At 47.6% G+C, this 23,442-nt stretch overlaps 1 long non-coding RNA gene across 2 annotated transcripts; it reads left to right on the plus strand.

Moving 5' to 3' along the window:
- LOC149120600 (uncharacterized) lies at nucleotides 1–23,430 on the plus strand. 2 transcript variants are annotated; one of them, XR_016226168.1, is made up of 3 exons: nucleotides 1–122; nucleotides 20,491–20,573; nucleotides 23,315–23,430. It is a non-coding gene; the product is annotated as an uncharacterized LOC149120600 (long non-coding RNA). The 2 variants fall into 2 exon arrangements; XR_016226167.1 differs by lacking the exons at nucleotides 1–122; nucleotides 20,491–20,573; nucleotides 23,315–23,430 and adding exons at nucleotides 305–395; nucleotides 497–807.
- The last annotated feature ends 12 nt before the right edge of the window (nucleotides 23,431–23,442 follow it).

Here is a 23,442-nt window from a genome sequence, read left to right on the forward strand (position 1 = left end):
CTAGGCTTTCGTACCCGGCAGTCACGCCTGGCAACCCTAACGCGCCCAGGTGAGCGGGGGGAGGATGGATGGCGGAGCACTCCGAAATCACTCTTTTTCAGGAGCATTCCGAAACCAGAGAGGTAGGAGTCTACTAATCATAAATTATCACTCCTCAAGTAAAAGGCTGCAAACCATAGCGCACCTCCGGGCCCCCGCTTCCAAGTTCCCCCTCGCCCTGGGCTCCCCTCAGGAATGGAGCCATTCCCCTCAGGGGGCGGGGCGAGCGAGCACCCTTGCGCACGCGCAGTAGCTAGGGCGTCCCGGGCGCTCTGGGATTTTGGGGGGTGGGGCGGTTTCGGGGATGGGTCTCTCCGGCGCCCGCCGTTCTGTGAAGACGAGGATCGGAATTCGAGGTGGGAAAGATGTTGAGACAAGTGGTTCGGCCTCCTCCTTCGCTGTCGCCGTTTGGCTTGTCACGGGATGGGCCTAATAAGGATGATGATGACAATCCTAGGTCGGCTGCCGCTCTTCGGTTTTCTGTTACAGCAGCCCGGCGCTGTAGAGGTCCGTGTTCCCGTTTCTCGGTGCCCATCTGGGTAAGATTCAGGCCCCAGCGCCCCGACTGCCCAAGGCGGCGTGGTCCCTGCTGCCGCGTGGGCCGCCTAATTGGGAAGTGCTGCCGAGGAGCGGGCCGGGTCCCGGGCCGCCTCAGCACGGTCCTAACGGAGCCCGAGGTGGGCTGGGTCGGCGGAGGTCCGCTCCTGTTTCCTGCGCCCGCGTTTCGTCAGTTGCTTGGTTATGTGAATAAAGCAGCTCTCAATGCAAGGAGACTTCGCGTGCTGGCTCGCAGTTGCTGTAGAAACTATTCCGCAAACCGGAGGAAGGATCCATTTCAGCCTCCCCAAACCGAAAGTTAAATACACTTCTGCTTGAGCAAAACAGATCACTTCCCCCCACCCCCCGCGTGTATTCTGAAATTTTTTCATACTTTTGTAAAAGTTGGAAGAGCTGTCCAGTGAACAACCATGCTCGCACTACCTAGATCCTAGGATTAACTTTTTCCTGTATTTGATTTACCACGTTGTATTCGTCTTGGCACACTTCTCTCCTGAACTCCTTAGCGTGGGTAATTTTGGGGCCGGAGTTGTGAGCCATCCATGTCCTCAGTTCTGGTTTGAGTCCCAGCTGCTCCACCTCTGATCCAGCTCCCTGCTAATGCGCCCGGGAAGGCAGTGGAAGATGATTCAAGTCCTTGAGCCCCTGCCACCCGCATGGGAGACCCGGATGAAGCTCCTGACTCATGGTTTGGGCCTGGCCCAGCCCCATCCACTACTGCCATCTGGGGCAATAGATGGAAGATCTGTCTCTGTCTCTCCCTCTCTGTAACGCTTACTTTCAAATAAATAAATCTTAAAAAAATTGGAAACAGCATAAAGAAATAAATTATTATTTGCTAATACCCTATAACCATCCTTCCTCTACGCTATGAAAGGAACGCCCTGAAACAATACATCCTCAGGGTCCCCTCCAAAACACAACCCCAAGTTCCCTCACCCAAGAAAGAATAACCACTTTTTACTTTTATGGTAATCACTATATTTTTTTTAAATTATTGATTGATTGACAGAAAAAGAGAGAGATCTTCCCTCTGCTGATTCACTACCCAGTGGCTGGAACACCTAGGGCTGGTCATGTCAAAGCCAAGACCTTGGAACTCTATCCAGTTCTTCCACATGGGGGAGCTCTTGGGCCATCTTCTGCTGCCTTCCCAGGTGCATTAGCAGGTTGCGGGATTGGAAGTGGGGCGGCCGGAACTCAACTCAGCACTCCAACATGGAATACAGGCATTTCAAGGGGTGGCTTAACAAGCTGCACCTCAACACTGGCCCCAGGAATCATTATTTACACAGTAGGTCTGTGGCACTGCGGTTTCTGCATCCACAGATTCAACTAGCTTTGGAATGAAAATATTTGGGAAAGAAAATTGCATCCAAATATTTAGACTTTCTTTTTGTTATTATACTTTAATGTAGTAGAACAATCATTATAGCATTACATTGTCTTAGGTATTGTAAGTAATCTAAGGATGATTTAAAGTGGATAGGAAGATATATGGGAGTTACATGTACTATGTTACATAATAAGAGACTTTAATAAGAGACTTGAAAGAGAGGTTGGTGGACTAAATACCACCCAGATAATGAGGAGCAGCTACTTGTATTTTCCTTGTAATTTTATCACCCAAACATGCATCCCTAAAAACTAGCTTTGTATCTTTTTTTTTTTTTTTAAGATTTATTCATTTATTTGAAAGTCAGAGTTACACAGAGAGAGGAGAGGCAGAGAGAGAGAGGTCTTCCATCTGCTGGTTCATTCCCCAGGTGCCTGCAACAGCTGGAGCTGCGCCGATCCGAAGCCCGGAGCCAGGAGCTTCTTCCGGGTCTCCCAGGCAGGTGCAGGGGCCCAAGGACTTGGGTCATCTTCTACTGCTTTCCCAGGCCATAGCAGAGAGCTGGACTGGAAGAGGAGCAGCTGGAACTAGAACTGGTGCCCATACGGGATGCTGGCACCTCAGGCCAGGGCGTTAACCTGCTGCGCCACAACGCCAGCCCCTGTATCTTTTTTTTTTTTTAAGGATGTATTTTATTTATTTGAAAGGCAGAGTTACACAGAGAGATTTTCCATCAGCTGATTCACTCCCCAAATGGCCACAGCGGCCAGGGCTGGGCCAGATGAAAGCCAGGAGCAAGGAGTTTCTTCAGGTCTCCCATGAGGGTGCAGGGTCCCAAGCACTTGAGCCATCTTCCTGGCACATTATCAGGGAACTGGCTTGGAAGTGGAACAGTTGGGACTCAAACCAGCGCCCATGTGGGATGCCAGCCTCGCAGGCAGCAGCTTTACCAGCTATGCCACAGTGCCAGACCCAAGCTTTGTATCTTTTCTGTCCATTTTCTTCTGTAGGTTTCCCTGTCTTTTTTTCCTCCTTTGCAATTGGTTTGTTGAAGACACCAGATTATCAGAATTTCTCTTAGTCTCTATTTTCCCCGTGTAACTTAGCTGGATCTAGGCTTACTCAGATTCAGGTTTGCAGTTGGGGAAATAGAGGAAACACTGAGCTCTTCCTCAAGAGGCCCACAGTGCCTAGTTCTTTCTTTTCTTCTTCTTCTTCTTTGTGTGTGTGTGTTAAAGATTTTTTTATTTATTTGAAAGTCAGAGTTACACAGAGAGAGAAGGAGAGGCAGAGAGAGAGAGAGGGAGGTCTTCCATCCACTGGTTCACTCCCCAATTGGCCGCAATGGCCGGAGCTGCACCGATCTGAAGCCAGGAGCCAGGAGTTTCCTTCAGGTCTCCCACGCGGGTGCAAGGGCCCAAGGACTTGGGCCATCTTCTACTGCTTTCCTAGGCCATGGCAGAGAGCTGGATCAGAAGTGGAACAGCCGGGACTCAAACTGGCACCCATATGGGATGCCGGTACTGCAGGCAGCAGCTTTACCCTCTATGCCACAGTGCCAGACCCTCTTTTGGTTGTTAACAGGCACTAATCTTTTACATTTATGAGGAGAGTGTGAATTTTCCCATACCGTATACTTTTTTGATACCTCGGGAAGGTTTCCAAAAAGTAGAATCCAATATGATTTCATATCACCCTACTTTTATATTTATTTTAGCAGAACTTCAGACTTGTAGGAAATTTACAAGAATATAAAGAATTTTCATAGTCTTTAATTCCCCAAATGTTAACATTTTACCACATTTGCCTTGTCTCACTTTTTTTTTTTTTAATTTGAAAGAGTTACAGAGAGAGGTAGAGACAGAGAGGTCTTCCATCCGCCGATTCACTCCCCAGGTGCCCGCAACAGCTGGAGCTGCGCCCATCCGAAGCCCGGAGCCAGGAGCTTCTTCTGGGTCTCCCACGTGGATGCAGGGGCCCAAGGACTTGGGCCATCTTCTACTGCTTTTCTTTTTTTTTCTGTTAGAATCATTTTTTTTAATCTTTTAGAATCATTTTTATTAAAAAAGTGAAATGTAACTTTTGGTTAGGATGTGGAGGAAAGAAAACCCATATACACTGTTAGTGGAAATGTAAATTAGTACAGCCACTATGGAAAACAGTACAGAGGCTCCTCAAAAAGTTAAAGCTACAACTACCATATGACCCAGCATTCCCAAAACTGGGTAGAAGAATATATCCAAAGGAAATTAATTCAGTATGTCAAAGAAATATCTACACTGCTGTTATTTGTAGCATTATTCATAGTAGCCAAGATATGGACCCAACCATCAAATGCCAGTCATCAGATAATTGTGTAAAGAATATGTGGTATATATAACACAATGAAATGCTATTCAGCCTTATGAAAAAGAAGGGAAGAATCCATCAGATAATGTAGATGAGCCTGGAGGGCACTGTGTTAAGTGAAGTAATACTGCTTTTCTTAATCATTTCATAGTTACAGATATGATGATGTCCTTTTTTTTAAGATTTATTTATTTATTTATTTGAAAGTCAGAGCTACACAGAAAGAGAGGGGGAGGCAGAGAGAGAGAGACAGAGAGAGAGAGAGAGAGAGGTCTTCCATCCACTAGTTCACTCCCCAGCTGGCCACAATGGCCAGAGCTGCGCCAATCTGAAGGCAGGAGCCAGGAGCTTCCTCCAGGTCTCATACACGGGTGCAGGGGCCCAAGGACTTGGGCCATCTTCCACTTCTGTCCCAGGCCACAGCAAAGAGCTGGATCAGAAGTGCAGCTGGGGCCGGCGCCGCGGCTCACTAGGCTAATCCTCCGCCTGCGGCGCCAGCACACCGGGTTCTAGTCCCAGTCGGGGCACCGGATTCTGTCCTGGTTGCCCCTCTTCCAGGCCAGCTCTCTGCTGTGGCCAGGGAGTGCAGTGGAGGATGGCCCAAGTGCTTGGGCCCTGCACCCCATGGGAGACCAGGAGAAGTACCTGGCTCCTGCCATCAGATCAGCACGGTGTGCCAGCCGCAGTGCGCCGGCCCCAGCGGCCATTGGAGGGTGAACCAACGGCAAAGGAAGACCTTTGTCTCTGTCTCTCTCTCTCACTGTCCACTCTGCCTGTCAAAAAAAAAAAAAAAAAAGTGCAGCTGGGACATGAAGATGATGTTCTTTCAAAGCTGCATAGTTCAATGTTTGTTCTCCCAAAATAAGGTACGACCAATAAAATCAGGACATGAACATTCAATATTTTCTTTTTAAAAAAATTATTTATCTGAAAGTCAAATTTGTGTATATATATATATATAGAGAGAGAGAGAGAGAGAGCACTTCCCTCTGCTGGTTCACCCCGCAGATGGCTGCAACAAGCACGATTGGGCCAGGTCAAAGCCAGGAGCGAAGAGCTTCATCTAGGTCTCCCACATGGGTGACAAGGACCCAAACACTAGGGCCATCTGTTGCTATTTTTCTCAGGCCATCACCAGGAAGGTGGATCAGAAGTGGAGCAGCCAGGACAAGAACCAGTGCCCATATGGGATGCTGGCGTCACAGGCAGCAGCCTTACCTGCTATGCCACAATGTCGGCCCCAATTCTATTTTCTAATCAGTAGACTCTATTCAGATCTTGACAATTATCCCAATAACGACCTTTATAAGAAAAGAAAGTCTAAAATAATATTATCTGGAACAGTTCCTCAGTCTTTGTGTTTTGCAACTTCAGACTTTTAAATCGAGGGTAAGAAAGTAAAGTGAATTACACTTTTTCCTAGTTGAAAGTGAAGCCCACAAGAGCTCAAGACCCAAGTACAGCTGGGCTTTAAAAGCAAACCAAGGCCAGCGCCGCGGCTCAACAGGCTAATCCTCCGCCTAGCGGCGCCGGCACACCAGGTTCTAGTCCCGGTCGGGGCGCTGGATTCTGTCCCGGTTGCCCTCTTCCAGGCCAGCTCTCCGCTGTGGCCAGGGAGTGCAGTGGAGGATGGCCCAAGTGCTTGGGCCCTGCACTCCACGGGAGACCAGGAGAAGCACCTGGCTCCTGCCACCGGATCAGCGCAGTGCGCCAGCCGCGGCGGCCATTGGAGGGTGAACCAACGGCAAAAAGGAAGACCTTTCTCTCTCTCTCTCTCTCTCTCTCTCACTGTCCACTCTGCCTGTCAAAAAAAAAAAAAAAAAAAAAAAAAAAAAAAAAAAAAACCAACCACAAGCCTGGGCTCTTAGAGGCGTGTGAGTGAAATCTGCTTGCTGCTAGAGCAAGTTACCTCTTAGTGTCTTAGTTTCCTCATCTGTTAGCGTCTTCACCTTCTAGTATTCATCAAACATTCTTACAGTTCTCACATCAAAAGACAAACAAGGCCACGGCCCTTCCAGTTCTGCACATGGTCCGTCTTTCCTCATCGCACGTGCTCTCCCTCCGCATTTCCATCTGGCTCCTGCCGCTGCCTCACTCCATCAAACAAACCTCACGAAGTTCATCTCAGTCCGTTCTCCCCAAGTTCTTTGCCTCACTGCAAATAGAAATTGACAAGAGGTTACTGGGCAATGCGGATGAGCTTTATTGGTGGTTGATGCTGGAAAATACAGGAGACAGCATGGCAGGAAGAGGCTCCCCTGACTGGCCCCAGACGCGAGCTGCACAGGTGCTTCCATGGGGTCTTGGAGAGGCATACAGCTTTCTCCTGAGCACACGGCACTTCCATCGGCACCTGGCCCTGTTCTGGCTCGTCCCTCAGCACAAAACACTTTGGTTTGCACCTGGCTTGATGTCCTGCACAGGTGCTGTATTTTTTTGTTGTGTTGTGGGTGTTTTGTTTTTTTTTTTCACACAACACTTAGTGGCCACGTGGGGCTCTTCTGGGCCTCTTATGGATTGGGGAAGTCCCTAAGGGACAGTAGAGGGTCTCCTGCAGTTAGGTTCTGGTTGGTCCTAGCTCCTGATTGGTTTGGAGCTGGAGATGGACACGTGTCAGGTCGGGAGGGGCTTGACGGGGTGAGTGAGACCTGTTTCTATCCAGTCTCGCTCAGCTGCACTCAACCAAGCAGGCCGCTCCCTCTTTCAGACTGCGAGGTTCCTGGCTTCCTCCAATATGAAGTTCTCCTGGCTGTGGCTCTGTCTGCCCGATCTTCCTCAATCTCTTTGGGGTTTCGTCTTCCCCTACCCGATGTTTAATAGTTGGATTTCCTTAGCACTCAGCCCAAAAGTCGTTTCAACTTCTTTTTCTACACACTCATCCTCTGTACCGTCAGTGATCGCCTAGCCTTATACCTTGTTAACAGGCTGTAAAATCAATTTGCTGAGTTAAAACACTAGAGGGTAGGGGCTGTCGTTTTGGCACGGGAGGCTAAGCTACTGCTTAGGAAGCCCTCACCCATATCAGAGTGCTGGTCCCAGTCCCAGCTGCTCTACTTCCAATCCAACTTTCTGCCAATGCACCTAGGATGGCAGTTGAAGACCCACGTGGGAGACCCAGATGGAATTCCTGGTTCTGTTGCAGCCATTTGGTGGAGTGAACCAGTGACAGAAGCTCGCTCGCTCTCTCTCTCTCTCTCTCTCTCTCTCCCTTTCTCCCTTTCTCCTCTGTTGCTCTGCCTTTCAAATACACAAATATTTTTAAATGATATAGAATAAAAAATTTCAAAGTTCATCACATGGAATATGGATAATTAGGAACCAAACCAAATGCCCATCAACAGATTAGGGATTGGAACACGTTTTCTATGAAAGGCCATGTAGTAAATATTTATTTTAGGCTTTTGCAGTCTCTGTTGCATGGTGGAACTCTGAAACATGAGCATGGCCACAGACCATATGTAAAGAAACGAGTGTTGCTAGGGTCCTGTAGAGAACACTGGATTTTTGAATCCATTTAATTTTCAGGTGTCATTAAATATACTTTTTTTGATCCCCACACCCCCAACCATTTAAAATTCAGAGCCATTCTTGGCCCTTTGGCCTCCATATAAACAGGTAGTGGGCCAGGTGTGCCCCACAGGCTATGGTTTGCTGTCATTAATGCATCACAGAGACATCGTGCCAAGTGAAAGAAGCGGGACACACATGAATGCGTGTATTGTGTGAATTCACTCAAATGGAATTCTAGAAAATGCAAACCAGTCTATGAGGACAGGAATCCTTGGCCCGGGGTAGAGGGGAGGTGACTGCCATGGGGTGCTAACAAATATTTGGAGATGTTAGAAATTCTCTGTGTTTTAATTGCTGTGGTGGTTCCATGGGCATTTGTGAGAATAAACTTCAAAAAGTTCATGAGGGTCCTGCGCTGTGGCGTGTAAGGTTAACACTCCGCCTGCAGCGTCAGCTTCCCTATGGGCACTGGTTAAAGTCCCGGCTGCTCCTCTTCTGATCCTGCTCCCTACTAACGTTCCTGAGAAAGCAGTGGGAGATGGCCCAGGTGCTTGGGCCCCTGTACCCAGGTGAGAGACCCGGAAGAAGCTCCTGGCTCAGCCCCAGCCATTGTGGCCATTTGGGGCCTTCTCTCTGTATCTCTGCCTTTCAAATAATATATATAAATATATTTTTTTAAGTTCATGGAAAATTGGAATAAAAAATTAAGCTTATTTTAGTGCAAAAATAATTTTGAAATCCATACATAGTGTTTTCATAACCTTTCTGGAGGCCCCTTGAAGGCTTAGATTTCAAAACTGTTTCCCACTAAAACAACTATCTTTTAATTCTGTGCTCCACAGATTTTGTGAAGTACTTACACATTTGTCAAGCCTCATTGAACTGCACATGGGATACCAGAATATTTTGTCATTGCTACCACATGCTTCCGAAGGGCCATCTCTGTCCTGAAATATTGAAAATATTTGTTCGGTGCTAACTAACTAGAAATAGAAGTAAACAAAACCAGTCTACCTATGGTAAATCATTGGTTTACTATTAATTTCCAAGACCTTAGGAGAGTGTTTCTGTTGACACTTTTCTGATACTCAAAGGAGCTTCCTGTGATGTGTGAGCAGCTCTGGCATTAATCACAGGAGCAGGGTTGGGCATGAAGTCTTAGAGAATCTGAAGCAGAGATGCTATTGTTGATGCAATCACATGCAAATAAGGGACTGTCATTAACTTTTTTTTTTTTTTTTAGATTTTTCTTTATTTGACAGGTAGAGTTACAGACAGTGAGAGAGAGAGAGAGAAAGGTCTTCCTTCTGTTGGTTCACTCCCCAGATGGCCGCAATGGCCGGAGCTATGCCGATCCGAAGCCATGAGCCAGGTGCTTCTCCTGGTCTCCCATGGGGTGCAGGGCCCAAGCACCTGGGCCATCCTCCACTGCCCTCCTGGGCCACAGCAGAGAGCTGGACTGGAAGAGGGGCAACCAGGACAGAATCCGGCACTCATATGGGATGCTAGCGCTGCAGGCGGAGGATTAACCTAGTGCACCAGGGCGCTGGCCCCATCATTAACATTTTAAACTATGATTTATGTTTAATTTTTATTTTATTTTAGAAGGATTTTGTTTACTTATTTGAAAGTCATGGTTACAGAGAGAGAGGCAAAGAGAGACCTCTGGTTCACTCCCTAGATGGCCGAAATGGCCAAAGCTAGGAACCAGGAGCTTCATCCAGGTCTCCCACATGAGTGGCAGGGGCCCAAGCATTTGGGCCATCCTCCACTGCTTTCCCAGGCCATTAGCAGGGAGCTGGATCAGAAGTGGAGCAGTTGGGACTCGAACTGGTATCTATATGGGATGCCGGCACTGCAGGCAGAGGCTTAACCTGCTACACTACAGTGCTGACCCCAAGACAACAGCCTTTAAAAATAAGGAGCACTGGCCGGCTTCGTGGCTCGCTTGGCTAATCCTCCACCTGCAGCGCTGGCACCTCGGGTTCTAGTCCCGGTTGGGGTGCCAAATTCTGTCCCGGTTGCCCCTCTTCCGGGCCAACTCTCTGCTGTGGCTTGGGAGTGCAGTGGAGGATGGCCCAAGTGCTTGGGCCCTGCACCCGCATGGGAGACCAGGAGGAAGCACCTGGCCATAGCGGCCATTTAGGGGGTGAATCAACGGAAAAAGGAAGACCTTTCTGTCTCTCTCTCTCTCTCACTGTCTAACTCTGCCTGTTAAAAAAAAGAAATAAAGAGTACTTATTGTTATGGAAAATAATATGTTATTAATTCAAAAAAGGTTGTTAGAAACACAGTGTGTATAAAAAGAGGAAATTTTATACATACTTATAAAAGACTAAAAATCATCAGAACTAGAAACATTTCTGTTTTTTTTTTTAAGATTTATTTATTTATTTGAAAGTCAGAGTTACACAGAGAGAGAAGGAGAGGCATAAAGAGAGAGAGAGGGAGAGAGAGAGAGAGAGGTCTTCCATCTGATGGTTCACTCCCCAATCAGCCGCAATGGCTGGAGATGCGCTGACCTGAAGCCAGGAGCCAGGAGCCGGGAGCTTCTTCCAAGTGTCCCCCATGGGTGCAGGGGCCCAAGGACTTGGGCCATCTTCCACTGCTATCCCACGCTATAGTGGAGAGCTGGATCGGAAGTGTAGCAGCTGATTCTCATACCGGCAGCCATATGCGATGCTGGCGCATCAGGCCAGGGTGTTAACCCACTATGCCGCAGTGCTGCCTGCCCCACCTTTTTCTGTTCCTTAATCAAGAGTTAATTCTCCTGGGCCGGTGCTGCAGCTCAGTAGGCTAATCCTCCACCTTGCGGCGCCGGCACACCAGGTTCTAGTCCCGGTCGGGGCACCGGATTCTGTCCCGGTTGCCCCTCTTCCAGGCCAGCTCTCTGCTGTGGCCAGGGAGTGCAGTGGAGGATGGCCCAAGTGCTTGGGCCCTGCACCCCATGGGAGACCAGGAGAAGCACCCGGCTCCTGCCTTCGGATCAGCACGGTGTGCCAGCAGCAGCGTGCCGGCCGTGGTGGCCATTGGAGGGTGAACCAACGGCAAAGGAAGACCTTTCTCTCTGTCTCTCTCTCTCACTGTCCACTCTGCCTGTCAAAGAAAAAAAAAAGAGTTAATTCTCCTCACCTGTGGCAGGCGTTAGGTGCAATAGTTAAGCAACTACTAAGCAACTACTTGGGAACCTACATCCCATTTCCGAGTGCTTGGGTTCAAGTCCTGACTCCACACTCCATTCCAGCTTTCTGCTCATCTATCTTAGGAAAGCAACTGATGATGGCCCGAGTAGTTGGGTCCTCGCCACCCACAAGGGAGACTTGGATTGAGGTCCTGGCCGCTGTCTTCAGCCTAGCCCAGCACTGGTTGTTGTGAGCATCTCGGGAGGGACCCGGCAGATGAAAGATCTCTGCCTCTGTCTCTCTGCCATTCCGATAAATAAAAGAAATAAATTTAAAAATTTTTTAAAAATTTCCTAACTCTGCTTTTTTGCTTCTCATAGTTATTTTAGAATACTTTTTAAAAATATTTAAAAATGTTGTGCTGGTTACTGATTTTTGTCTCCTGGTTCGACGTCCTTTCTTTTTTTCATGCTGGGTAAAAATAAATAAATGCATCTGGGCCCTCAGCGTGGTGCTAGGTGTTGTCAGTAGAGGGTGCCAGAGAGACACTGCTGGAGGAAAGAGTTCCTGCTGGTGGCTTTTCCTGTGCCCAGAGGCTGAAACACACCACAGCTGGCAGCTTTGCCTGACGCTCCCCTCTGAGTTTTTATAGCCGAGGCCCTTCTGTGAGACACAGATTTGCGGCCAGTTCCACCAGGGACGTGCCCTCCCGGCTTGATCGAGATCTTAGTCCTGGGGGCGGGACACAGGTTCTGTTCTTCCTTGGTGTCCTACCTCAGTCCTAGGGACAGTAGCAGTTTCTTGCATCTGCTGCTTGTCTACTCTTTAAAGTTCTCGTCCCTCTTTGTATTCAATTCCTCATTATTCCAATCAGCTGTTAACAGTTCTCCATACGGCCGTCATGATTCCGCGCTCACTGAAAGTTAGCTGGAGCCCACGGTCAGTCCTCGGGGGAGCCTTTGCCATCATGGGTGGGAAGTCTGAATCACTGATGCACCCATCTGCAGCTGAAGTCCACCAAGGCCAAGTGTTGCTTTCTTATTGGGCACTCATACGATATGTGTCCCTTTTGCAGACTGTTTCCTGCCACATTTATCACAGTTTTGTGCCTTTGTTAGTGACTTTGCTCTTTTAAATGGTCCCAAACATAGTTCTGAAGTGCTGTCGAGTGTTAGTGCCGCTAAGGGCAAAAAAGGCGGTGATGTGCCTATAAATGAGAAAACACGTCTGCCAGCCAAGCATTGTTCAGGCACGAAGTACAGTGTGCTTGGCCCTGAGCTCCCTATAAACGAGTCAACAGTACAATTAGATAAAGGTGTCCTTCAACAGAAACACACGCAAAATAAGGTTATGCATGGATCAGTTGATGACAATGTTGTGGCCAGAAGCTCGAGGGAACCTAATCCTGTACTTCCCATAAAGCGGTGATTCAGCACTTGCTGTTTCATTTTCTAAGATGACTTTGAAGTTACCTTGGGAAATGAGAACCAACTGCATGGAGCCTTCCCTGTTCTGATCACGGTGTGATCTCTCTCTAGGTTGGATCATACTGCTAGAGCACACTAACGTCGTCTCTAATTGTTACTGCACTGATTGGTTACTCCCTTGATGCATTGGAAGTCATACATTTTCTGTGCTGATGGAGGTTTTGAAGTTCTGAAAAGCAGAGTAGGGCATTGTGGCCCAGCAACTTAAGCCATAGCTTGGGACTCTTGCATCCCATATCAGAGAGCCTGGGATGGAGTCCTGCCTCTGCTTCTGATCCAGCTTCCTGTCCATGCTCCTGGGAGGCAGATGATGGCTCCAGAGTATCTGGGTTCCTGTTATTCACATAGGAGACATGGATGGAGTTCATGGCTCCTGGCTTTGCATTTAGAGAGTGAACCAGCAGATGGAAGATTCTCTCTCTTTCCCCCTCTCTTACTCTGCCTTTCAAATAAATAAACAAAACTTTTAAAAAAATTACTGGGGTGGCCATTGTGGCACAGAGGGTTAAGCTGCCACTAGGGATACCTGCATCTGATATCAGAGTGTTGGTTCCAGTCCCAGTTCCTCTGCTTCCTGCTAATGCATCTGGGAAGGGAGCAGATGATGGCTCAAGTACTTGGGTCCCTGCCGCACACAAAGGAGACCGAGGTAGAATTCCTGGCTTTGGCCAGGCCCTGCCCTAGCTGTTGTGGATATTTGGGGAAGGAAGCAGCAGATATAAGATCTCTCTCTCTCCCTTCCCTTCTTTATCAATCTGTATTTCAAATAAATCCAGAAATAAACATTTTTTAAAATTACCGATAAAAGTTCAAAAAAAGCATAATTGGAGAAGAATTAATCTGTGACGAATCCACTTTTTATGTGGAAATTCTTAATTGACTTGCATATTTGAATATGCACTAGATAAACATCTTTAAAACTACCTCTCATCTTAGGTTTTTCATAATCTCAGATTTATTTTTTCCCTTCACTATTTTAAGAAAATGTACAAAGGTATTTCTGTTCACAAAGCTTAACAATGGTAAATTAATGAAATAAATTCAATTGACTGCTCTATTATCCCACACTAATTGTAGGCAGAACAGTTACTTAAAATAAAGCTGGTGAAAACAGCTCCTGAGCCCGAGACACACTCTGTTTCAAACATTTCTTCCAAGTAGGGTCTGCAGTGTCCACCAGCCTCTTTACAAAATCTGTTGACACATGTTTTGCTTCCAAGAAGTACCAAAGACGAGCTACACAGGAAAGAAGGAGATTTATTTTGGCTCAAAGTTTTGGAGATTCACAGTCCAGAAATCGGGCAGGTCCTACTAGTTTGCTGTGTGGTAAGGTTGGAGGATGACAATGGCAGAGGGTGTAAAGAAGACGGCTCACAAGGTAAGCCAAGGGGCAGAGAGCGTGGCTGGGGCCCACAGAGATTTTATGACCACCCTCTTGAGAGAACTACCTTCTGGGGGGACTCCCAGCCACCTAAAGACCTCCTATCAGGCCCCTCACTTAAACGTTGTAATTGGATTCAGTGTCCACTTACGTCTGGGCTGAAAATACCTGCGTGGGTTGGGAAGCCAAATCTTGTTCGAAGCCTAGCACCTCATGTTATTATTCTACTGCAGATAAGACAAGAGGATGGGTAAGTATTCCAACCTTTTATACAAGAGCAAAGATAGATAAACCTTTAGCTTTGGTATTTTGTTTTAGCTCTGGCTTGCAATAAAATGGCCAGAAAACAATCACATTGATCTAAGTACTTAAAAAAAAAAAGGTTTATTTATTGGTTTATTTATTTGAAAGGCTGAGTCACAGAGAGAGAGGGAGAGTGGGAGAGATCTTCTCTCTGCTGGTTCACTCCCCAAATGGTTTCAATGGCCAGAGCTGGGTCGATCTGAAGCTAGGAGCTAGGAGCTTCTTTCGAGTCTCCCACATGGATGGCAGGTGCCCAAGCTCTTGGACCATCTTCTGCTTTCCCAGGTACATTAGCAGGGAGCTGGATTGGAAGTGGAACAGCTGAGACTGGAACCGGCGGCACCCACATGGGATGCTGGCCCGCTTTGCCACAGTGCCGGCCCTGCCGTTTGCCTTGATCTAAGTACTTTTCACATAAATTTGTGTCAGTGCAGTGATGAGAGGTGGCTAAGTCACAAGGCAGACTTCTTGGGCATGATTTTCCACATCAGAGCAGCAATAGCATGATTGTTATGACAGAATTGCTTCACATTTCCGGTCACAGGACGATTAAGGCTCTGGTGGGAGCCCAGCTCTCATGCTCTTGCTTCTCACCTCTGCTTCTGACCTTGCACAGCTGGAGCAACCTTTCTTTGTGTGCACTTTCAGACAGGGAGTGAGCTGTGGGAGTGCACGCCCAACTTCAACCCCACCCATTAAAAGCCAATCAAATAAAAATAAACAAACTCATATTGAAAATTTGCCTGAAGCATAATTATTTTATTGATCTCTAGCCATACTGAAAAGCAAAAATCCTGCACTTGCTAGGCATACCTGTCTTCAAGTAAAAGTCTCCTTCCACAGAGGCCACTGTTGGAGTAACTCCAGAGCTGGCATTCAGCATGAAGGACTGAGGGGGCCAGTGTTGCGGTGCAGAGGGTCAAGCTGCAGTTGGCCATGCCAGCATCCATATCAGAGTGCTGGTTTGAGTCCTGGCTGCTCCTCTTACCAATGAGCTCCCTGAGAGGCAGCAGAGGATGGCCCAAGTGCATGTGCCCCTGCTACCCATATGGGAGACCCAGATGGAATTCTAGACTCTTGACTTTGTCCTGGGCCAACCCTGGCTGTCATGGCCATTTGAGGACTGAACCAGCTGATGGAGGATCTCTATTGCTCTCTGCCTCTCCCTCTCTGTCACTTTGCCTTTCAAATCAAATCAAATCAAACTTTTTAAAAATATACTTTTATTTATTTATTTGACAGGTGGAATTACAAACAGTGAGAGAGAGAGAGACAAAGAGAAAGGTCTTCCCTCCATTGGTTCACTCCCCAAATGGCCACAATGGATGGAGCTGCGCCGATCCAAAGCCAGAAGCCAGGTGCCTCCTCCTGGTCTCCCACGTGGGTGCGGGGTCCCAAGCACTTGGGCCATCCGCCACTGTCTTCCCAGGCCACAGCAGAGAGCTGGACTGGAAGAGGAGCAACCGGGACTAGAACTGGCGCCCATATGGGATGCCGGCACCGCAGGCGGAGGATTAACCTAGTGTGCCACCGCGCCTGCCCCATAAAACTTTTTTTTAAAAATGAAGGCTGTGGGGCAGACGCTGTGGCGCAGCGGGTAAAACCCTGTCCTGAAGCGCTGGCATCCCATATGGGTGCCAGTTCTAATCCCGGCTGCTCCTCTTCCGATCCAACTCTCTGCTGTGGCCTGGGAAAGCAGTAGAAGATGGCCCAAGTCCTTGGGCCCCTGCACCCACGTGGGAGACCCTGAAGAAGTTCCTGGCTCCTGGCTTCGAATCAGTGCAACTCCATCCATTGTGGCCATCTGGGGAGTGAATCAGTGTGGGGAGCAACTCGGACTAGACTAAGTTACTGGAATTAAGACTTATTCTCTGCATCTGCTCTCCCACAATATGGCACTGGGAGAGGAGGAAACAGCTTCTACACAGCTGCCTCCAGTTCAACCAATAAACAGCAGGACCTGCTCCTGATTGGAGGAGAGCAGCGTGCTCGGCATGTGGGTAGCAGAGTTGGGATTGGTGGAAGAGGACTATAAAGGAGGAGAGAGACAACATGCACCAGGAACATCTATCTGAAGGAACACCTGTGCAGCCCCCGAGAGAGCCGGCCGGCGGTGTGCCGCTCCCCCGCGGAAGTGGGGAAAGTGGCAGGGGGAACCGCCCTTCCACGAAGGTGGAAGGGACGGTAGCCCACCCGGGAAGAACCAGCAGCAAACCCGGAGAGGGCCGAGCAGACAAAAGAACAGCGCAGGGTCCTGTGTCGTTCCTCCACGAAGAGGGGGAGCGACATAATGGTGCCGTGACTCGGATATGAAGCCTAGGCAGGGTTTAGTGTCGTTCCTCCGCGAAGAGGGGGAGCGACAGATCAGCAGATGGAAGACCTCTCTCTCTGTCTCTACCTCTCTCTATAACTCTGTCTTTCAAATAAATAAAGTAATTCTTAAAAAAAAAAAAAAAAGGCTGCAAGGTGGACATTTAGCCCAGCGGTTAAGACACCATTAAGATGCAGTGTCCCATGTCAGAGTACCCAGGTTCGATTCCTGGCTCCAGCTCTTGCTCTTGACCCCAGCCTCCTAGTGATACAGACCTTGGGAGGCAGCAGCGAAGGCCTAGGTAATTGGGTTCCAGCCGCTCTCATGGGAGAGCTGGATGGAGGTCCTTGCTCCCAGCAACAGCCGTGGCCCAGCCTTGGCTGTTGCAGGCAGTTGGGGAGTGAATCAGCAGATGGGAGCTCTCTCTTTCTTTCTCTATTTGTTCCCACACCCACACCCCACATCTCTCTGCCTCTTGAATAAATAAATAAGAATTTAAAAAAAAAAAGAAATGGAGTACTGTGGAATGAAGGGGCAGATGGGTAGGAAAATCATGAAAAAGAGAAGAAATCTTGTATCTTTGTTGGCTTCCTTTCAGGTGACAAGGAGGGAAGCAGCTGGTTGTTTTCCTGCTCTGAGCCCCCCTGCACAGAGACGAGCCTTAGAGGTCCAAGCTGAGAGACCACCTGGCACCAGAGTGCTACCTCTTAGGAAGGGTGGTCTTTGCTAACGGCTGCATCAGCTCATTCAAAAACAGGCCAATTGATCTTAGTTTTTTTTTTTTTTTTTTTTTTTGGACAGGCAGAATGGACAGTGAGAGAGAGAGACAGAGAAAAAGGTCTTCCTTTGCCATTGGTTCACCCTCCAACGGCCGCCACTGCTGGCGCACCGCGGCCGGCGCACCGCGCTGATCCGATGGCAGGAGCCAGGTGCTTCTCCTGGTCTCCCATGGGGTGCAGGGTCCAAGCACTTGGGCCATCCTCCACTGCACTCTCTGGCCACAGCAGAGAGCTGGCCTGGAAGAGGCGCAACCGGGACAGAATCCGGCGCCCCAACCGGGACTAGAACCCGGTGTGCTGGCGCCGCAAGGTGGAGGATTAGCCTAGTGAGCCGCAGCGCCGGCCTGATCTTAGTGCTTTTTAAGCACAAGAGTCTTTTGTTTGCCAGTGGAAATTTCAGGATTAGCAAGAGAAGCTAGATTTTAGACACCACAGCCCGCTTGGTGGTTCTTATTAAGTCTAGATTCATTTAAACAAAATAAAATAATAACAGCTATAATAGGCTTCATTGTAATCAACTGAAAGTATTTTTTAATGTGATCCTTAGCTGTAAATGGAAGCCCTGTTCCCACGTCAGTACTTACTCACTGCTGAAAGAACTCCTAACAAAACTCCCCTTCTACATGTAACACAGCTCTGAGTGCCCCAGCCATCCCCACGCTGCTCGGGGCTATTAAAGCCGGGTGAATCTGTTACCTCATAGTCGCTCGGGCTCTGATTCACAGCTTCCACCAATGGGATGGCGGCGCCGGTCTACTGCATTCATTCATTTATCTTAGGGCATCTTCTCTTGGTTAAAGGCCACAACAAGTCCTTTGGCATTTGCTTGAGCATTAGATTGTGTTTAGCCACTGAAATTTTTAAAAATTGCCCTTAAGAAGACATAAATATACAGCAACACATGTAAAACCGGCTCAGCCTCCTCAGTACTCATTTTTCCTTTTTTCATCTCCCATTAAATAAGCACATTGATTGGCTTAATAAAGATGGCTGTGGTTTTTGGAGGATCCGTGCCTCTGCAGATGGTTCCAATCCCTTGTTTCACCGGGTTTCTGTGTCGATGGAGGGAACTGACGCATTCAGTAGGCTCCCAAGAAGTACTGCTTCCAGGGTGGGATCTGTGGCACAGTGGGTTAAGCCACTGCGTGGGACACCATACCTCATGTTTGAATGCTTGGTTTGAGTCTCAGCCCTGTTGTTTCTGATCCAACTTCCAGCTAATGCACCTGATGACCCAAATACTTGGATCTCTGGCAAGAAGGAGATGGAGTTTCAGGCTCCTGGCTATGGTCTGGCCCAGCCCTAGCTGTTGCACTCATCTGGGGAGTAAACCAACAGATAGAAGATCTTTTCCTCTCTCTCTCTCTCTCTCTCTCTCTTTCTCTCTCTCTCTGTCATTCTGCCTTTCAGATAAACCTTAAGGAAAAAAAATAGTACGATCCCTTTGGGGGTTGCCAGATTTAAAAATAAATTCAAAAAAAAATATAGGCCACCCTGTTAACTTCAAATTTCACATGAACAATAAAGGCTTTTTTTAAGTATAAATAGACACCAAATATAGCACGGGACAGACTTATTCTAAAAATAGTTATTGTACAAAATTTAAAGCTAACCTGTATTTTACCTGGTAACCTAATTTTTCTCCCATCTAACTTTCCGGCTTTTCTGAAAAGCCAGTTTCCCACTACTTTCCTCTCTAACAATTTGCATAAGGGAATTGCGTGGAATCTTTAGGGAAATACTTTCCTTTTTTTTTTTTTCATAGACCATAAGAATTTTCTGTAATTTAGGTAGAGATTTGATCTGGCTATCTAAAGTTTTTAGTATTTGCAAATGAAGAACCTTAAAATCAAACCAAGATGGAGTGACTTAAGCTAACGCTACTAAAAATAAGAAGTCACCTTTGCCCCAAATAAAATTAAAATTTAAAAATTATAGCCCTAAACTTTTTCCCCAGAGCTAAAATTAGGTGCAGGTATAAAAATAAGGGACCCTATGCTCAGCTAGCTGAGACACTTGTGCCTGGCTGTGCTAAGACCTAACCCAGTTTGTATGCCTCCTAATACTCAGATAACCATGTGGGAAGCGGGACGCTGCTCTCCCTCCAGGGGAACAAAGGGAGTGAGATGTCGTCCCCCTCAGGGTGAACAAGATGACGCTGACAGGGAAAGGAACTGCTGAAGAAGTAAACAACAAAATGGTGATGAGGTGCATGCCTCCCATGTGATCCCGTAGCTGATTGGATAGAGGATGCATGCCTTTCACATGATCAGCTCACTGATTGGGTAGAGGACGCATGCCTTTCACATGATCAGCTCACGGATTGGACAGAAGGCGCATGCCTTTTACATGATCAGCTCACGGATTGGTTGCTGCGGGTATATAAACCGTGTGGCTCTGTGCTGGGGGCGCTCTCTGGACTCCCGAGTTCAGGAGGCCCATCTGCGCAGACGCCAAATAAATCCTCTTGCTTTTGCATCAGCCGGTCTGGATTCTGAGTCTTTGGGGTGTGCCTCTCGATGTGTTAGCATCCTCACTCAGAGGGTCTAACAGCAAATACAAATCTTTTCCACACTCTGTAATTCAGTGCCTGACACATAAGGGTACTCAGTGAATAGTTATCAACTGAAGTGAAGGAATGAGAGCCTGGATAGACGTGATCTGGATGTGCTGAGATGGGTAGTGTGATTTCAGCTAACGTGATCAATTGTTGTTGGAGTGAGACAAGAAAGATTAAAGATCAGAAAAACCCAATAAAGAGGGGTGCAGTAGACTTAATAATGGTCCCAGAAGATGTCTATATGCATCTCTACTTGTCGTGGCAGTAGATATGATTTTTTAAAAGATTTTTACTTATTGGGGCCAGTGCTGTGGCGCAACAGGTTAATGCCCGGGCCTGAAGTGCTGGCATTCCATATTTATTTATTTGAGAGGCAGAGTTACAGACAGAGAGAGGTAGAGACACAGAAAGAGAGGTCTTCTAACTGCTGGTTCACTCCCCAAATGGCCACAATGGCTGGAGCTGAGCCGATTTGAAGTCAGGAGCCAGGAGTTTCTTCCAGGTCTCCCATGCAGGTGCAGGGGCCCAAGTGCTTGGGCCATTGCCTACTGCTTTTCCAGGCCATAGCAGAGAGATGGATTGGAAGAGGAACAGCCGGGTCTCGAACCGGCATCCATTTGGGATGCAGCCGCTGCAGGTGGGGGATTAACCTACTGTGCCACAGCGCCAGCCCCGGCAGTAGGTATGATTAAGGCAAGGATCTTGGGGTGTGAAGATGATCTGGGATTATCCACATGAGCCTAATGTAATCACAGAGAGGCTGGAAGGTGATCGCTGCTGACCTGGAAGATGGAGGACGGCACCAAGGAATGCAGGGGGCATCTAGAAACCCGACAAGGTAAGGAAATCCATTCTATCCTAGGACCTCTAGATGGAGCACACCCATGCACACTCACAACTTTTATTTATTATTTCACACTCACACACACAGAGAACTTTCAGTCTCTGGGTCACTCCCCAGATGCCTGCAAGGCCAAAACCTGGAGCTGTGAACTCAATGCTGGCCTCCCATGTGGGTGGCAGTGGCAGGGACCCAGGTAGGCCATCACCTGCCGCCTCCCAGGGTGTGCATTAGCAGGAATCCTGGAATCAGAAGCAGAGCCAGGACTTGAACCCAGGCACTCTGATATGGGATGCAGGTGTCTCAGCTAAAAGCTTAACCACTAGGCCAGACAAATGCCCTCATCTTAGATTTCTGACCTCCAAAACTTTAAGACAACAATTGTGTGCTGTCTAAGCTACTGGATTTGTGGCAATTTGAATATGAGAGGGAAATGAGTACTAAGCAAGGAAAGGTGTCTTGGTGAGCTAGGCGCTTGCCTACCCGAGCAAAGTCTCACAGAAAGCTTAACTTGGCACCAGTAACAAGAATAAAGAAACATGAGGGGTAGAAATTGGCAAACAGGTAAGTAAAAAGGGCAAAAGAACATAGAAATTAGCCAATTCCCAAGAATGGAAGAGAATGATTGTCTTAGTTTGCTGGGGCTGCTCTAACAAAGCACCAGACTAAGTAGCTTAAACTATGGAAATTTGTTTTCTCGCCAGAGCTAGAGGCTAAAGGTCAAAGATTAAGGTGTGCACTGGGCTGGTTTCATTCTGAGGTCTCTCTCCTGGGCCTGCAGATAGCTTCCTCCTTCCTGTGCCTTCACATGGCCTGTCCTCTGTGCAAAGATCCCTTCTCTCTCTCTCTCTCTCTCTCTCTCTCTCTCTCCCAACTTTAAGAGAGAGAGAAAAGAGAGAATCTCTCTGCCAGTTTACTCCCCAAATGCTGAAAGCCAGGACCTCAATCCAGACCAGCTATAAGGGTGGCAGGAACCCAATTATTTGAGCCATCATTGCTGCCTCCCAGGGTCTGCATTAGCAGGAAGCTGGAGGGAGGAGACAGAGTTGGGAATTGAACCCAGGCACTCTGATATAAGACACAAGCATCTTAACCTCTAGGATAAATGCCTGAACCCTGATGTCTCTTCAAACGTCCAAATTTCCTGTTTTTTTTGTTTGTTTGTTTGTTTGTTTGTTTTTGACAGGCAGAGTGGACAGTGAGAGAGAGAGACAGAGAAAAAGGTCTTCCTTTTGCCATTGGTTCACCCTCCAATGGCTGCCCATGGCAGGAGCCAGGTGCTTCTCCTGGTCTCCCATGGGGTGCAGGGCCCAAGCACTTGGGCCATCCTCCACTGCACTCCTTGGCCACAGCAGAGAGCTAGCCTGGAAGAGGGGCAACCAGGACAGAATCCAGCGCCCCGACCGGGACTAGAACCCGGTGTGCCGGCGCCGCTAGGTGGAGAATTAGCCTATTGAGCCACGGCGCCGGCCCAAATTTCCTGTTCTTATACCAATACAAGACAGACAGGATTGGAGTCCAACCTAAAGGCATCATTTAAAAAAATTATTTAAGGTATACAAGTTTCGTGTATTTCAGATATACGGATTTAGGGACATAGTGATAGTTGCCATCCTACCCTCATTTTTATGTCATTACTCCTTTAAAGGCTCTATCTCCAAATACAGTCACATTCTGAGTTATAGGGGGTTAGGGTTCGATGCAGGAATTTTGAAGAGACACAATTCAGCCTACAACAACAGAACTGATAAATTTAGGGACAGTCTACAAAATCACAGATAAAAGTTACATAGCCTGCCTATTGGAGACCAAGGCGACGTGACCAGTTCAAAGCCGTGTAGGGAGACCCAGGACTGGATGGATCAGTGGCAATAATTTCAGCGAGGCCTGAAGATTAGGTAGAAGCATTACATCAGGCGATAGGAGTACACGTGTGCTATTTCCTTGTTTTGGTCAATGCACTATGGTTATGTAAGATGTCAATATTTGGGGATGCTTGGATGAAGAGTATATGGGAACACTTTGTACTATTTTTTGCAACTTTTTTCCCACGTCTGGAATTCTTTCAAGATTAAAATTTTAACATTTTTAAAATTAGGTAAAATAGAGCAAGTGAATTGAGAGGAGCGAGAGAGGGAGGGAAAGAATGGGATTAGATTGTAGAGGAAGAAATAAAGGCAGAAAACAGAAAAACGGGTCCCATGAGGTCAGAGATTGTATCTGGGTTCCCCATGACCTCTGCTTCTGGGACAGTGCCCGGGAGGTCAGCATAGGCTTTGGGAAGCTCGGGTCACAGAGATGATACGGGAGGGCTGGAAGGCAGTAAGCACATCAGGCCTCACCTCACATCCAGGAGGGACCTCCAGTGTTAACTTCTGCCGTTTTCTACAAACCAAGTTACACAATCACTGTATTGTGCGATGAAAGCAGGACTTACCTGCATGCAAACGTTTAAAAACGCTGCCATTCAGGTAACTGTGCTTTGGTATCCCCTCGCTTTTTTCCTTTCATTTATTTTTTTTTTTGGAGATATAATTCACATGCCATGAAATTCATTTTATATTCAATGATATCATTCACAAAGTCGTGAAACCAGCACCACTCTCAAGTTATAAAATGTTTGCATCATTCCAAAAAAAAAAAAAAAAAAAAAAAAAAAAAAAACACACCCTGCTCAGTCATTTTGTGTTTCTGCATCGCCCAGCCCCCTATCACTAATCTGCCTTCTGTCTCTATAGATTTGCCTATTCTGGGCAATTTCGTGTGAAGGGATCCGTGCATCTTATGGACCAGGCGTATTTCAAACGCTGAGCTTGGACGCCGGATTGGACGCGCGGGTCGGGTGTGCTCAGGGAGCTCAACCGCT

Source organism: Oryctolagus cuniculus, chromosome 19, assembly GCF_051225735.1.
Source record: "Oryctolagus cuniculus isolate XC-2025 breed Fujian yellow rabbit chromosome 19, ASM5122573v1, whole genome shotgun sequence".
Classification (NCBI taxonomy): domain Eukaryota; kingdom Metazoa; phylum Chordata; class Mammalia; order Lagomorpha; family Leporidae; genus Oryctolagus; species Oryctolagus cuniculus.